General features: G+C 31.6%; 1 pseudogene; it reads left to right on the forward strand.

Moving 5' to 3' along the window:
* Positions 1 to 1,877: 1,877 nt before the first annotated feature.
* Positions 1,878 to 5,085, forward strand: LOC120133584 (annotated as a pseudogene).
* Positions 5,086 to 10,723: the final 5,638 nt, after the last annotated feature.

Here is a 10,723-nt window from a genome sequence, read left to right on the forward strand (position 1 = left end):
ATTTATTTATGGAGAAATTATCAGAGATGTGAATTTTTTCTATTTTAATTATTTATCAATATTATATTTTTTATTATATTATCATATTTTAGTTATATTTAAGTTTATAACAATTTTATTTTTTAAATTTTATAATAAGCTAATTCAAATTTACAACAGTTTTTTTGTATTTTTAATATAATTTATTTAAAGGGTTGTTTTTTATACGTTTATGTTATATTGATTGAAACATCTTCTGAAATTTATTAATTAGAATACATAAAAATATGTTTACCAAATATTTTATTTACAAAGAAAACCTAAGGAACGATATTCTAATTTTAAATTAAAGAACCACATAGAATAGATGTAACCTAAAATGTTATAAGACATAACATATAATATTAATTATTTTTTCAACTTTTTAATTGAATAAAAATATTACTTTTTTTTATAATATTTTCAATTGACAACCGAAAATGTTACATTTTTTATAATATTTTCGATTGAATCAAAAATATTTAAAAAATAAAAAAAATTAAAAAAATAAAAGTATTTTAAATTGCATTCAACATAAATTTTATGTTTGTTATAATATTCAGATTACGCTTATTCAATGTAATTTTATTCTTAAATTAGACTATTATACAACGAAACTACACTTATTTAAAAAGACGTGCTGATAAAATATATCTTAATTTTGTAAAATCTATAGTTCTAAAGACTAATAAGTAGGTGTCCATTTAAAAAATATATTTAATTAAATATCAAAAGGTCCAATTTAAAGCTGTAGTAGTAGGTCCTTACCTATTAAAACGCACGTCCTGACACTAAAATATCTCTGTATTTTATTTGTCTCGATAACATTTATAATACCACTTTTTCTAAATAGGTCAAATAGTGAATTTTAAAATTTCATCAAACTTACCATTAATATAACAATTTTGTTCATTCTACAAGTAAAAAGAAATTAAAAAAAATAAATACTTCATTTTAAAATTACCTCTTAAAAATGTGTCAGTTTACCAACAATAGATCTTTAGAAAAAATTGATTCAGTAAGACAAAATATTAAATAGTTTAGGTAAGATTATGAGTTTGATTTTTAATGTATATAGATGAAATATATTAGGCTTAGAAAATCAATCTTATAATATTTTTTTAATATTCATTCTAAAATAATTAATTAATAAATTAAATATTAATATTAAAACATATTAATATTTTTTTAAATTTCGGGTTTAAACAATAAAAATATAAATATTTAATATTAAATTATTAAAATTTATTTTAAACATATATTATTTTTTACTTATTCAGATTAATAAAAAATAATTTATGAAAGAAATTTGGTGAAAGTGTGTATAGTTTCTGTTTATCGACACTTGACTTTGTACCGAGTGTCATACGTCACTTCATCTTAGGACAACACCAACTCTTCCTAACAGCAATAAACATCATCTCTGGTTCAGACACACCCTTGTCATTTTAGGAACTCAACCCTCGTTTATTACCACAATGAAATTAACCCTAAACATCATTATTATTGAGGTAAAGAAAGGGTTGTCTCCCCCCCCCCCCCAAATTAAAGATGAGACCAAACTTGGGCTTTAAGGATTCCTTCTGAGACGCTCTCTTCCCCTTTTTTCTCGACACAAAACGAATCAAGCAAAAGCAAAGCAAAAACAGATATATAAACAAATAGATAGCTAGACTTGGTAATTCGAGAAAGTATGTTGGAAGATAGAGGTTCTTGTTGATCTCTGTCCCCATGTTTTTGTGCTTCCTATTCTTAAATGAACTTGTTTTAAAAGGCTTTTGAAGTTGGAAAAAAGTGGGTTTTCTTCTTCTTCTTCTTCTTCTTTTGTTACGATTGATTTATTTCAAATACAAGTTTCTTGGGTGGTGTTGGAGATGAACAGTAGCGGTGGAGGAGGCGGGGATGGCGGTGGTGGTGGAGGAGGGGGAATGATGGCAATAAGGTCATCACCGTTTACAGTGTCACAATACCAAGAACTGGAGCATCAAGCTTTGATCTTTAAGTATATGATGGCAGGTTTGCCTGTGCCACCTGATCTTGTGCTACCTATTCAGAAGAGCTTTGAGTCCATTTCTCATAGGTTATTTCACCACCCCACCAGTAAGCTCAAAATGATTTTCTTACTTCATTTACCCCCTCTTCTTCTCTCTCTCTCTCTTTTACTTTTATTATTTTTCAAGTTCTGAGATTTTTTTCCCTATTCAGAAGACTTTTGTTTTGATTTGAGGAATCTTTTTTCACTATGCTATTGTTTTCCAGTTCAAAAAATTGGGATTTTTTTAATTTATTGATCTGTTTATTTTTAAAAACATACAGATTTGCTTTTGGATTTTTTTAAAATGGTTTCCCCTTTTAAAGGGTTTTTATTGTTTATTTTGTATGGATGAATGGATATTTGATGTTTCATTCATGCTTTTAGTTTCGTAGGTTGGGAAACATTCCTTAAATTAATTGACTTTGAGTACTTGTTATTATCTATCAAAATATTCTTCTAAGGTGATGCCAAATCATTTTCTTCTGTGGTAATGTCTTAATCATCAAGTATTATATCACTTCTTTTTTACATTTTTTTATTCATATTCTGATACTTGTGATTAAGTTTCCTAACATTATTGTTATTATCTATCATGTTTTCATTGTTGCTCATGTTGTGTTATTTTTTTTTTATTTAGCTTGGAACATAGTTTGTACATTGTTTTGTCACACATGTTCCTGTATATTGAAGGAAACCTACTACTGAATAAGAGTTTTGAGTGTGCTTTGCAGTGGGGTATTGTTCCTTCTATGGGAAGAAGGTGGATCCAGAGCCGGGAAGATGCCGGAGGACTGATGGAAAGAAATGGCGTTGCTCCAAAGATGCATACCCCGACTCCAAGTACTGTGAGCGGCATTTGCACCGTGGTCGTAACCGTTCAAGAAAGCCTGTGGAATCACAAATTGTGGCACAGTCATCATCTACTGTGACATCATTGACTGTTTCTGGAACCAGTGGTGTGATTGGGACCTTCGAGAGCCTTCCCTTACATGCCTTGGGTAGTGCACAACAAGTTACTGCTTCTGGAACTAATCATTCCCATTATCATATGGAGTCAATCCCCTATGGAATCCCAAGCAAAGATCGGTAAACCTCGTTCTATGTGATTCGTATAACTTCATTCCTTGCACATTATAGAGAAAAACCAAGACTGGAATTTGATGCCTGCTCAATTAGTGAAAGGTGTGCAATTTTGCACCAATAATTGTGTTTGGAGGGTTAGATTGTTAACCCTTTTTTCGGGTTATACGTGATTGAAATGAGTTCAACTTTTTGAATTTCGGATTTTTCAGCTGTGCATGGTACCGAAGTGAAATTTATTGTGTGATGGGCCCATATCAATTATATTGTGTGGTAGAAGTAAAATTGCAGATTCCTTCACATTTGTGTAAAATGGAGATCTTGCAGAAGCCTTTAAAGTTTCTGTTAAGTTCAGGGTTCTGGGCCCAGGTGTCTTCAAAGATGGATGTTAGAATCTGTAGTGTCATGGCAGAAACGTGTTCTTTGCTGACAGTGCTTCTTTTTTGTTTTGTATTTCTGGTTCTGTTCTTGCTTTTATGTTCTCTGTGAAATTCGATTTGCGGTCTGATGGCCATGAAAAACTGTCTGGAACATGTTACTGGGAGAGAAGTTATCCACTCTTTCGGCTTCTGCTTAGTGGGATGGATACCTTTTTTCAGGATTTGGTCCAAAATAATTGATGTCAGTTTCATATACCCGTATGATGTGGGGTTATCCGATAAGTTCCTTGAACTTCTTTAAGTTTTCTGAAATGTTCAACGTTCCGGGCCCTTATGTTCATTAGGACATTGTAGAATTCTCACTGTCATAGCATAGCACTGTATGGCTTTTACGGCCATCTTTTGAGTCTGTTTCTTCTGTTTGATTCGTTGCAGAAGACTGACAAGTACTCTGAACTAGCGGCATTGCCGGAACCTTGTTTGTAGGGATTTTGTTACCCTCAACCTTTTTCGGGAAAAAACGGGAAGGCATCCCGAGTGTGAGGTCTCAGAAGTTGGCTATGGACAGTTCAAGTATTCTGTCTATGCCTATAGTAAATAAATCTTCAGTTACTAGTTACTTTCGCCTGTAACTTTCGTATGCCGTCTTCTTTGACTAGGATCTCTTATAAACTGTACTTTTAAAAGCATGTGCTTTTTCCATTTTAGCCATATACAGTGTATAACTATTAGATTTGCAGCTAGATTGTATCTGATCATCTTTTATTGCGACGGCTGTGAAAAAGCTCGAGGAATTGTATAGTTTTCAATGCTCGGGTTAGATATATACTTGTCATTTTCTGTTGAGACTGAAGATTCATTTATATCTCTCATTTTCTGTAGCACATATGCTTGACTTGCATGAGAGTTGACCTGTGATGTTCTTATCATTTGAATTCCAAATTTTATGTTTTTAACTCCGATTTTTTCTTCGCCGCAGTTCTTCTATCCGGTTCATATATCTCTCATTTTATGTTTTAGATTATTTGTCATTTCTATTTTCTTAATATATTTTACTCATTTCATTCTGACACAGGTATCTTCAAGAAATGAATCCTGAGGTTGGTGAGCATAGTTTCTTCTCTGAAGCTTCGGCTAGCAACCGAGGTCTGCACATCAATACTCAGCTGGACAATACATGGCCTGATATGCAATCCGAAGTATCCTCGTTCCCTCAGTCGAAACCTGGTGGCGACCTTTCCATGTGGCAGAATGATGACTACCCCCAACATTCATTCTTCAGCGAATTCAACTCGGGTGAACCTGCGAAACAAGAGGGTCAATCTCTTCGACCATTCTTGGACGAGTGGCCTGAAAACAGAGACTCTTGGTCAGCTCTCGAAGACAAGAGATCCAACCAGACCTCGTTTTTTCTACAACCCAGCTATCAATATCCATTCCAATGGCTTCACCGGACTTCACAACAAGTTCTCGTCCTCCCCACGGTCAGTTTCGAACTGCATAACGGTTTCCTGTATGTCTTGTTAGCATTCTAAAACCTTCCTAGTAACCGTGCTGCAGATAGTTGAACGATTAAAAATGCGACAATCCCGACTTTTACGACAAGACAAGTTGTAGCTTCATCGCTAAATATTGTACTGCTTGGCGATTTTCTTTACCTGTCCGCCATTGTTATGTGAGCATTACTGTGTATTACCATCAGAACATTGCAGGGTTTGGGGTAATAAAATAAAACAAAATCCAGGACATTGCAGCTTTTATGGAATTGGAAGAGCAACAAGTTTTCTCTATTGGATTTTACATCTAAAGAAGAAAATGAATAAATTTGTTATGTTTCATTAAAATTAAAACAGGGTTTATGAACCTCAAGGAATCTTAGTTTGTGTTCTAAACCACAATCCGGGTATGCAGTATCTTTTGAAAATTTCTGTTTTATATATTATAACTAAAATATACATGTCAAAATTTTAAAATATTTCTCAACATAAATATGTTTAAAAATATTATTCATATTACTTTGTATTCGGCTTAGATTTATTAAAAAAATTATCATGTTTAAAGTATTGTATTTACAATTAATAATAAATAGACGAGTTACATAAAAATAGATATAAGTCAGGTTGGATTAAGTTTTAGGTCGATTTTATTTGATAAAATTTAATCATTTATTCGAAATTTGATTACATTTAAGTTTAGGGTGATTTCACCCTACTCGATTTTGAGATAAAATCTGCATTTAAATAGATCAAACTCGACACAAATTTAAATTAAAAAAAAAATCATAATTTTATTTAATAAAAATAGAGATCTAATTGAAAAGGATAATATGAGGAGGGTTATAATTACAATTATTACTAAATATATAAAATATAATTATATTATTTTTTGAATTGAATATTTTTCATCTTAAATTTGAATTTGATCCAATCTGAATTCATAAATTTAAAAACCTGATTTAACTCAACTTGAATCTAATTCTTTCTTGTAAAGAATTTATAAAAATTAAATCGAAATCCGTAGAATTCAAATCTAATATACATCCTTAAATGAGTATTTTTCTCAAAAATCAAATTCGTCAATATTTAGAATATCAATGGCACCGTGGCAATATTCTGGGTTTAAAGAAAGGGTGAAGCCTATGTACTCTTGAGGATCGCAATGGGTTGGGTTAGGCTCATTTTTTTATTGAACCGACCTGATTTGAAAATATGTATTATTCGTTTAAATTTGATCCGACTCGAAAATTATATATTTTCATCTTATTTAATATAATCTGAAAATTATATATCTTTAATCCGATTTTGACCCGACCCGATCCTATCTGACATGGTACAAAATAAAGATTTAATTAATAATAACAAATTTTTTTAAGAAAATTATATTATTATTTTCGAATTCGATTAGGTCGGATTTGAGTTTTTTCACCCTTCACCTAAATCAAATCCACCTTTTGAATTTAAAATAAAATCAATTATATCAAATTAGGTGAAATCAAAACTCATAGGATTGAGTTAAATTATTTTCCTATGTACAACTCTACAATTTTCTAGGAGAAACGGAAAAAAAAAAGATATACACGGTAAAATGTCGTGCATTTATTTATTCTATAATTTTGTTCAATATACGGAAAAAATCAAAGTAGCATACAGGTTTATACAAGTGGAGTTGTGACAGTCTGTCAGACACTTATTAAAAATTAACTCTACGCTGTTGAAAATACTGAAAAGGAGTAGTTAAAAATCAAAGTAGCACAACGGGAGTATGAGAACGAAAGTAACGAAAAAAAGACTCCAATAGCAACAAACAACGAAGAAAATACAACAAGCCGAAAATAAAAAGAAAGGAGAGAAGCTTACCCACGGTCATCAGAGCCTCCAAGCGTCACTGGAAACCGTCGGCTGTTCGAAGGTATCTCTTTAGATCTACAGAGTTTGGGGATTTTTAAAACGAAACAAAGGTTGATTTAGGTTCAGGGGAAAAAGGGCTTTATTTCAGTGTATTTTTCTAAATTTCAGCCACCGTGTAAGGTGGCCGGTGATGGTTATTGGCGCCGGCAATCGACGGCTAGTGTTGGTCAGATTCCCTCCGGTTAGGGAATCTTAAAGAGAAGAGAGAGCTTATCTATCTAAGAGATAGAAGCAAAAGGAGGAAAATGGAGAGAAATAGCCTAAATGGTCGGTTAATGGGTTATTTACACCCCCCGAAACTACGTCGTTTGGGGGAGGGACCTTTATGTAATTTTGGAATGGGTTAAATTACACTTGTGGTCCCTTTATTTTGTACTCTTCACATTTTAGTCACTAAAATCAGGTTTCTATGCATTTTAATTTTGTCTTCGCATTTTATTTATTTTTATTTTAGTCACTGCTGGTATATTTATATATATTTAAGGTAAATAGCATATTTGGTCCCTATCATTTTAATAATTTATATTTTAATCTCTTATTAGTATTTGTGGTTAAATTACATTGCTAGTACCTAGTCTTTTATGATAATTCGAATCATGACCATAAGTTTTGTTATTTTTAAATTTAATCTCTTAATTTTAATACTTTTAATTTTTTAATATTACTATTAGTTTATTTACACTTTTAGTACCACAAATATGATTTATTTATAGTATTAGCCTTGATTTTTTTTTATAATTTAATGTTTTAATCATTAAAATTATTATATGTAATCTGGTTATATTATTTTATACAATGAACCATAAAATATTTCCTTAACTTATTAGGAATATATTTTAAATGCTTATTTGTATAAAATAATATTCCTGATGTTTGTTGAAGGGATCATAAATTAAATTAAACTCAGATTATAAACTTTTACTGTAAAAACATTAATTAATAAACAAAGGTACCAATTTTGGGCATTGTGGGGGTGCTAATCCTTCCCCACACGTAAACAACTCCGAACTCATTTTCTAGTAAGCATACCCTTTTTATGTTATTTTAATAATATTTTTATAATTTTTTATTAAAATAACCAAGCATTTTTTGTGACCAATCACACCTCGATAAATGATTGGTGGAAACTCCTCAAATTGTGTTTTATCTGATTCAAAGAAGAAAAACCCTTACCTTTTCGAGACTATATTTAGAAAATAACGACACTTGTTTTTGTCGGGCAAATTCCGTCTCGACAACTTGGCGACTCCGCTGGGGACATTTTTTAGAGAGTCAAGCCACCAGTTTACTAATTAATTATCTTTGCAATAAAATTAAATTTGTTTTAATTTAGTTTTTCCCTTGATTATTTTAATAATTATTTTAATAAATAGTTGTACTAATATGTTTGGTAATGTTTTCAGATTTAATTATGCATCTTTAGATTTAAAGAATAAATTTGTATGTTGTACATTATTTTTTCTTTTTATGCTTTTCCTCGCACACTGTGCACTGCATTATCATGACATGAGCTAAAACATCCTCTATGCCACTTAGTTTGAATGAGAAACTAATCCCTCGTGTGGTTTTCACCTTCGCATGGGATAGGGGACCATTCCTTGAGCTCACACCTTATGTTCCTCGTGTGGTTTTCACCTCCATATGGACATAGGGAAGTGTGTTCCTTCAAATTGAACTCAATCCAAAAGTCTGTGATGGACCAGGATTGAGGGTTTGGTAGCCCAAGAGGGCACCAACAAAGGATAATTCGATAACCCTTTTTACCTTAGAGTCAAAACTCAATATATAATAAACCTAGAACTTGAGTCTGGGCAGAGCCTAACCTAAATGAGTCTCGTAAGGTTAGACTTGTAGAGTCTCTTTTATTTACATAGTATTACTTTATTTTCCAAATAAATGTATGTGAACTAGAAATCATGCGGTTAGGTTTATTTTTCCAAACAAAGTATGTGAACTAGAAAGCATGAGGTTAGGATATATATATATACCATGATGAATATGATCTTTTCTTTCTATTAATTGGTACTATCCATTTTATTTTTTCTTATCTTTATCTATTCTGTAGATACATTTTATTTGCTCTTACTTGTTTATATTGATTTCTTTTTTACATTGAATGATCATGACATGATAGTATGTGAACTAGAAAGCATGAGGTTAGGATATATATACCATGATGAATATGATCTTTTCTTTCTATTAATTGGTACTATCCATTTTATTTTTTCTTATCTTTATCTATTCTGTAGATACATTTTATTTTGCTCTTACTTGTTTATATTGATTTCTTTTGTTTACATTGAATGATCATGACATGATTAGAATGTATCAATTTGAGAGTGGTCATAAAAAATAAAAGGTTTTTATTATGGAAAAAGGGTTTCATGATCAAGTAAACTATAACACAGCTAGGGAATAGCATCCTGAAGAAACTTCGAGGATAGAGGAGAACTATGTACCCAAATATCGTATGTCCCTTGAAGAGCAAAAGGAAATACAAGAGATAAGAGAGCAAATGTCCAAGATGATGGATAAAATATTTGTTTTGACCAATGGAAAAGAGACTCATGCACAAAGAGAGAGAGAGAGCTCAATGAACTTAATCATACAATATCAAATATACAAGGAACTTCTTATCCTAACCAATTTGAGAAATTATGCACAATCACCATTCGTATCAACAATTTATCTAGAAATACCAAGGAAATGATGACAACTGTAGAAATTTCCAGAGATGAGAAAAAATCATGCAATCAGAAGTCATTGTCATTTAAGAGTCTTTTCTCAACGTCAGAAACTCAAGATCAAACCAAGATGAAAGGTGGTTCTCATTTTGATGATATCCCTATATCATATAAGGAGCTGTATGAAAAGCTACTATAAGCAAGAGAAGTGGCTTCGTATTATGTGAAACCTCAACAACCTCCTTATTCAAATTGGTATGATGTTAATGTTCGTTGTGAATATCATGTCAGAAATCAAGGATATTCCATTGAGAACTGCACCGCTTTCAAGCATCGAGTCAAACATCTTTTTGGATTATGGAATTTTAGAGTTAGAGATAAAGAATCAACCTAGGAGGGTCACTGATTATCCTATCAGGTTGATACCAAAAGTATTCAAATGTAAGAGTAATAGTGTGAGCATTTAGAAAGAAGAAGATCTATTGAATTATGAGGCTCAAATACGTCATTTAAAGATTGAAAATGACAAATTGAGCGCAAAAATGGAAACCATGTGTGAGGATTTCCAAAAGATCAGTCAAACCTTTTAAAAGGCAGGTATGGGAAATACCCTGGAAGAGTGGATAACAGGTGTCATTAAACTGAAAAAGAATGGCAAGACACACGAAGATCGAGCCAAGAAGTTTTCTCATAATTTACGGGTTGCAGAAGAAATGAACAATACAAGTGTCATCAATTTGGAAAGATGTCAAGTCGAAAATCAAATGTTGAATAGGGTTATAATCAAGATGGAACATATCCATCAGTGTGAGATTGAAGCTGAATTAGAAGTCACTAAAGCCATAAATGAGAAATTGATGAAATTTTTTGATCATATACAAGAACTTTTTGACCTCAAAGATTTCCTTACAAGGAAAAATGAACAATATTGTCTACAAATCAGAGAATTGACATATAAGATGAAGGAAAAAGACAATGTTTTGCAGAAAAATAGAAGGGTGCCTAAATATTGATGATTTGTTAATTCACTCATTCCATGATAGTCTCGTTAGGCCAGTGGTAGTATGGTACAATCATTTGAACCGAGAGCAAATCAAGAGATGGGTCGATCTAGCATAT

The sequence above is a fragment of the Hibiscus syriacus genome, unplaced genomic scaffold (assembly GCF_006381635.1).
Source record: "Hibiscus syriacus cultivar Baekdansim isolate YM2019G1 unplaced genomic scaffold, ASM638163v2 tig00110584_pilon, whole genome shotgun sequence".
NCBI classification, from domain to species: Eukaryota; Viridiplantae; Streptophyta; class Magnoliopsida; order Malvales; family Malvaceae; genus Hibiscus; species Hibiscus syriacus.